This window comes from Babylonia areolata, chromosome 19 (genome assembly GCF_041734735.1).
Source record: "Babylonia areolata isolate BAREFJ2019XMU chromosome 19, ASM4173473v1, whole genome shotgun sequence".
NCBI lineage: Eukaryota > Metazoa > Mollusca > Gastropoda > Neogastropoda > Buccinidae > Babylonia > Babylonia areolata.
This window is the reverse complement of record NC_134894.1, coordinates 42622222-42629721: the sequence shown is the minus strand read 5'-3', so window position 1 is coordinate 42629721 and position 7500 is coordinate 42622222. Positions and strand designations below refer to the sequence as shown.

Genomic DNA, 7500 nt, shown 5'->3' with positions numbered 1-7500 from the left:
ACAAACAAAACAAAACAAAACAAAACAAGTCTCAAATCCCTGAACTGAAATCATCTTCAGTGTTGACGATCTTCAGCAGTCCATTGCTAATGTATGACTTGTTCAACTCCTTGTTAAATAGTCCTGTTGGTTCGCTGTTATAGTTGTTAGTTTTTCATTAGAAATATGTTATATTGTTATGTGTTTTTTTGTGTTTTTTTTGTTTGTTTTTTAAACAAAACTTAAATCAGTAATTTTCACACACACACACACACACACACACACACACACACACACACACACACACACACATACACACACACACACTTTCACTTACTCGTATGCGTACACAGTAATTCCCCCCCCCCCCTCCCCCTCCTCCCACTCGATTTTTTTCCTTCCCTCGTCTAATATCACTTATAGTGAAAAGACGTTAAACTAAAGAACGAACAACAAAACAAAACAAAAAAACCCAAAAAACAACCAAACAACGACCATGCTCTCTCTCTTTCTCTCTCTCCTTCACTGTCCCTCTCTGTCTCCCCCTATCTCCTCTCTCTGCCTTCCCCCCACTCTCTCTTCCTCCCTCTCTTTCTGTCCTGTTCTCTACCTCTCCTTTTTCTCTTTCTCTCCCTCCCCCCCTCTTCCCTCTCCGCCCTCTGTATCTGCCTCTCTCTCTCTCTCTCTCTCATTATCTCTGTCCTTTTCTTCTCCATCTCTCAATTTCCCTCCCTTTTCGTGCCTTCTCTTTCCCACCTTCATCTCTGTTTCTCTCTACCCCCCTCTCTCTCTCCGTCTGTCTGTCTCTCTCTCTCATTCTTTCTTTCTCCCTACCCCTTCTCTCTCTCCCTCTGTGTGTGTGTGTGTGTGTGTGTGTGTGTGTGTGTGTGTGTGTGTGTGTGTGTGTCCCTGTCTTTCTTTTTCTTCTCAAATTTTCTCCTTTCACTCCTCCTGTCTTAGTCTGTCATTCTCTCTCTCTCTCTCTCTCTCTCTCTCTCTCTCTCTCCTACATCCCTTCTCCCCAACTCTCTCTCCGTCTGTTTGTATGTCTCTTCTCTTCTCCCATCTCTCTCTCTCTCTCCTTCTCCAACCCCACCCCCTCTCTCTCATGTTGCACCAGTCTACGCGGAAGAGGAATTGCAGGCAAACCGACAGCAGTGAAGTAACTGGTCTGTTCCAATGAGTAGACAACGAGGCACAAGTCTGGATGGGGGGGAAACAGGGGGTCAGTGTGACCTGGCATGCGTGCGCGTGCGCTCCTTATCGATTTTTCGAACTTTATTATTAGCCGTTTGCGTGCGCGTGCACACACACACACACACACACACACACACACACACACACACACACACACACACACACACACACACACACACACACACACACACACACACACACACACACACACACACATTTTCATTTTATGTGTGTGTGTGTGGCTGTCTTCCTGTGTGTCAACGTTTGTGTGTCAGCCTATCTGTATTTTCTTCTTCCCCTTATTTATTTATTTCTTCTTCTTCTTCTTCTTCTTCCTCTATTTCTTACTTTTTTATCTAACCCCTGGTTCTATCGCTCGTTCCTCTTTCTGTCACCCCCACCCCAGCCTCTCTCTCTCTGTGTCTGCATCTGTGTCCCTCTCTATCTCAGTCTTTGTCTGTCTGTCTCTCTGTCTGTTGGGTCTCTGTCTGTCTCTCCCAGTTACTCTCTGTCCCACTCGATTTAGTGATCACTGATCAATATACGATTGTCAGTATTGGTTTGCCAGAGTGGGCATAGTAACGTTTATTCCTTTACTTTTGTATATAACTGATATACAGTCCTTAAGCTTAAGAAAGCACATGAAAGGTAGCGTTAAGAGAAATTTTGCACACTGTACATGTATGCATTCATTTATGTGCCACACAGACATGCACCATGTTGAATGGGGCCTTCAGGGAAGGAAAAGGGTGAAGATGAAGGTAGAGAACTGATGTGTGAAGATGTCGATGTGAGAGAAGTGTGCAGGGTGACAGCAGAGTCAGGACAGGCTCTGGTTCTCTGGGTACATGACCCCCTGACTCCTTACCATCATCCTATACATGTATGCTGTGGACAAACACTGAATAAACATGTCAAAAAAAAAAAAAAGAAAAAAAAGAAGAAGAAGAAAGGCCTTACCCTCCTTTGACTCCCTCTTTCTCGCTCTAGACACAGAACTTTTAGTGTGAATGATCTGTTATGTCCTTCGTGTGGTGAGACCCCAAGAAAACTACATACAGTTTTTTTTTCTTTGCTGCCAAGTAACAAGAAATATAGTCAAATATTTATAGAACCGAAATACATTTCTGTTTAAATTAAGTCTTTAAATGTCGAATTTAAAAAAAAGAATACTTGTAAGATTGTTTTTCACTGTGCGGAATTCCTTGTTCTCTTCCACCCTGAACGGGCAGTCAGTGATTTAGCGTTATATACGTACCGATTTGAAAGCGGTACCTCGAGGACCATCAGAATGTAAGCAGTGTTCCACTGACATTTTATTTTCAGATGACATATAATTATTCACCTTTCTTCTTCTTTTTTTTCTTTTCTCAAGGCCTGACTAAGCGCGTTGGGTTACGCTGCTGGTCAGGCATCTGCTTGGCAGATGTGGTGTAGCGTATATGGATTTGTCCGAACGCAGTGACGCCTCCTTGAGCTACTGAAACTGAAACTGAAACTTTAAATGTCGTCTAGCGATATGAATGACATTCATATTTTTCCTTTGTTTTTGTATAGGGCATTCTAACACTTCGAGAAATCGCTACTTCGTAAAATGAATGGTATTCATATTTTGTTATCTATATTCATAATTGTTTGCTAATGTTAATTCGTTGAGTTGTATTAATGTGCATGTGAACCACTTCACTTGGGGCTGAGGCCTGATGTAAATAAACCATTGCAATTCCAATTCCCTCTCACTCCATCTTCCTTTCCCCTCTCTCTGTGTCTCTGTCTCTGTCTCTTTTTCTGTCTCTGTCTGTCTCTCTCTCTCTCTCCCCGTGCCCCTCCCCATATCTCTCTGTTTCTCTCTTCCTATCCCAATTAACCCCTTCCTCCACCACCACCACCCCCTCTCTCTCCGTACCCCTCCCCATCTCTCTGTTTCTTTCTCTCCCCACCCCCCGAACCCTCCACTCTCTCTCTCTCTGTCCCTTCCTCCTCTCTTTTTCTTTCCTCCTCTCTTCCTCTGTTTTCTTCCTTCTCTCATTTCTCCTCCCTCTCCCCACTTTCTCTCTATCTGAATCCACGGAGTCTATAGGAGAATAGAAGCCATCAGCTGATAGCAGAGGACAGTCGGAGGCAGGCAGTGACAGAGCTGGTCTGTTCCAGTGAGTGATCACCGCGGTACATGTACATGGCTGCACGCACACACACACACACACACACACACACACACACACACACACACACACACACACACACACACACACACATACAGAGAAAGGGGAGAGACATACACAGATGGAGAGAGAGAGAGAGAGAGGGAGACAGACAGACAGACAGACAGACAGACAGACAGAGACAGAAGGAGAGAGAGAGGAGAGAGAGATAGACAGAGAGAGACATCTATATATATATATATATATATATATATATATATATATACACAGAGAGAGACACACACACACACATTTAGAGGGAGTAAAAGAGAGCTAGATAGAGTGAATAAGAGAATAACAGACAGCGACAGAGAGAGAAAGACATAGAGAGAGAGAGACAGAGACAGAGAAACAGAGAGGAAAGAGAGATACAGATACACAGAGAGAGGCAGAAACAGAGACAGAAAGAAACACATTTAGAAGGAGTGTGTGTGTGTGTGTGTGTGTGTGTGTGTGTGTGTGTGTGTGAGAGAGAGAGAGAGAGAGAGAGAGAGAGAGAGAGAGAGAGAGAGACAGACAGACAGACAGACAGACAGACAGACAGACAGGCTATCCCCTCACAACTGATTTTCTTTAGTAACGTATCCACAAGCCTGTATCGTAAACAAAAGTAAATAATTTTTCTTCATCTTAATTCTAAACAAAAATATACAATTCCACTGGACGGAACAATGCATTGAAGATGGAATAAGAAACAGGGATGGTGTTTTCCTGTCACTGGGCAACATAACAAGGAATTCTATCAGGATGCAGAGCGGAAAGGAAAATTAATGTTATTCGTTGTCTGTCTGTCTGTCTGTCTGTCTGTCTGTGGCTGCGACATGTCTCATCTGTTTAGACTGAAAATACTGGCCAAATTGCACACACACACACACACACACACACACACACACACACACACACACACACATATATATATATATATATATATATATTATATAAGAGAGGGAGAACACTGAAATGTTTAATGTCATCAGCTGTACACACACACACACACACACACACACACACACACACACATGTATATATATATATATATATCAAAGATTGAGAGATGAAGAGAAGAAGAGCAGGCGAGACGAGAACGTGAGCACTATGCAGACGAATGCAGGTCTAGTGATGTCTGAACGTATAACACCCCTTTCTTTCTCCCGCCTCCCTCTTCTCTCATCCTCGATCTGCTCTCGCTCCCTTTGTCTTGTCTCTGCTTACTCATCCACAACAGCACAAGTACATACAACAAACAGTACAACACATCTTCCACACACTCTCCCACTTGTTTATGTCATGTTGATGAAGGAAAAAAGTTCTAATGCACCTGACTCGTTTGATATGCCGATGATGCTGTTGTGAGTTGTACATGTTCTTCCCTCTCTCTACATATCAACCTAACCATAATCGCCAAATAGGACAATACTTTAACGAAAGGTAACCACAATTAATAAATTTATTATTGGGGGGGGGGTGGAACAGAGAACGACAAAAACAAAACAGAACCAAATAAAACAAAAGGCATACAAAAGAACACAAATATTATTTCAAAAATATAACAAATAAGAAACAGAAATGGAAGAGAAGGAACACACAAAAAAAGTTACACGATATGCGTGCAGTTGACGTGTGAGACGAGAAGGAAAAAAAAAAAAGAAGTACAACCCAGACGAATACATGACAAAACAAAGCAAACCTAACTGAACCAAACCAGAACAATGTGAAACGAATCAAAGCAAAAGAAGCAAATCAAAGGGAACCCAAGCCAAAACGACACCAAACCGAAACCATCCCAAACAAAATGAAAAGGTAGCAAAGAAACAACAACAACAAAACGGAACAAAGCGAAACAAAGCAAAACGAAACAACGCCAAAATAACAAAAAACAAAACAAAACAAACAAACAAACAAAAAAGATAATACAAAAAGCAAATGTCCAACGCAGAGCATACTATGATTAAGAAAACAAAACAAAAAAAACAACAAAACAAACAACAACAAAAAGACCCCAACCACCGTGGTGGTGGTGGTGGTTGTGTGTGTGTGTGTGTGTGTGTGTGTGTGTGTGTGTGTGTGTGTGTGTGTGTGTGTGTGTGTGTGTGTGTGAAATAAATGAATTATGAATGAACCATTTATGAACGCATGTCTTTTTTTGGTGCTGTTATGAGTTGGTTTGCGCTTGATTCATTGCTTCTCTCGCCCTCTCGATTAACACTTACAGATTCTTGCATGGGCCACCAGTTTCCCCATCAATTTTAGATTTCCATATGAACTGACCCTTTCCATGAAAAAAACAACAAAAGTTTATTAATGTCATTTGTGCCAAGAACTGTCAAGCATGTCATAATACAGCCACGTCGATCGCGAAGAACTGTATTCTTAGGGCAGCGGAGAACAGAAAGAACAGAACATAGTAGAATAGAATAGAACAGAATAAAACAGAATAGAATAGATTTGAGCTAAATCGAACCGAATTTAATTGGAAATGAATGGAATAGATTTGATATTATTGTCATGAAATCTCAAGGTTTAAAACACACGGAAAATGAAATCTCAAATAAAAAATAATCGTCACCTCACGGAGTAAAACGTTCAAATTTTCACTGCATCATCCTCTCAAAAACAAATCATGTGATATTGGTGACACTTTTCGATTAAATTCCAGAGCTGACCTATCCAAATGGTCTAAATTGAGTCAAGACAAACAAACAGACAAACAAACAAACAAACCGGAACTGACGCACATTCACCGTCTGTATTGTCCGAAAACGTTACATGAAACGGTAACGAACATGGTCTAACCACTCTCCTTCACTGGTTGTTTCAGTTTCTCTCTCTTTTCTTGTGTATCTTGCCTTTTGCATGAGCGCGTCTTGTCCCCCTCCATTCACTCCTTCACAAATTTCTCCCTCCTGCTTTCGGCGCTGCCAAATGCTTTCCCCCCCAAGGTCCCTTTCCACGTCGCTGTGTCTCAGTAACGCAAGAGATCATATGCAATTTGCTCGCTGACGTCCTCAGACCACAAAACGCGCTTTTTCTTTTTCCTCTCCGCCACATCCGACCCTTTCAGGCGTCCTAATTCAATGCGCCACAAAGGCAAACACAATTAATTTTCTTAAACTCGGGCGGATTATTTTAAATTCTTCATAATTTGGGATCTGGGCATGAATTTGGGTGTTGTTTTGGTGAGTTTTTTTCTTCTTCTTGTTGTTGTTGTTGTTGTTTGCCTGTTTCAGAAGGAAACACGACCAGGACACGTCATGGCAGGTAACTGGCTGATTTTGGAAGAATCAGTGAGTATTGTGACGAAGGTTCATGTTCAGTATGGAATGTTTGACCCATCGGAAATTTGGTTATTTTCTACACAAAAGTATGCTGAGGTGGTGGGGATTCATTGTAGCTTCAACGTTTTAACAGTTGTCCTGTTAGTATTTGCGTATATATACTATGCTTGAGATAAAATGAACGGGGGAGCGCATAGCTTGGGACAAAAAGGGAGGGTGGTGGGGGGGGGGTTTTGGATAAAGGGGAAAAAAAAGGGGGTGTGGGGGGTGGAGAGGATAACAGGATAAACAAGAGAGGCAAGGCCTTCAAGACTCGTGATAAATTAAGTCCCCTAGCATTAATTACAGAGTAATTTCCCTTTTTTACTATCTGCACCAAAACGTTTGCAAAATAAATAAAAATTCCATGCTTAGCAAAAGAAATTCCTGTTTGAACAAAAAATGATAATAATGACTCCTCTTGTTGTTGTGTCAGAATAAGAGGTCAAAGTGCCAAGTTTAGAGTTTATTTTTTGTGCCCATCCCAGAGGTGCAATATTGTTTTAAACAAGATGACTGGAAAGAACTGAATTTTTCCTATTTTTATGCCAAATTTGGTGTCAACTGACAAAGTATTTGCAGAGAAAATGTCAGTGTTAAAGTTTACCACGGACACACAGACACACAGACACACGGACACACACACACACACACACAGAGACAACCGAACACCGGGTTAAAACATAGACTCACTTTGTTTACACAAGTGAGTCCAAAAAAAGGGGGAGGGGGGTAGCTTGGAAGAAGAAAAAAAGGAAGGATATTAAGTGATTACAAAGGGGGCAAGATAGCTTAGTTTACAGTGAGGA

General features: G+C 41.6%; 1 protein-coding gene across 1 annotated transcript in view; it reads left to right on the top strand.

Annotated features, from left to right (window-relative positions):
- Positions 1-7500, top strand: part of LOC143294176 (sperm flagellar protein 1-like) — a 179926-nt gene that overhangs the window by 52950 nt on the left and 119476 nt on the right. The window lies entirely within an intron of this gene.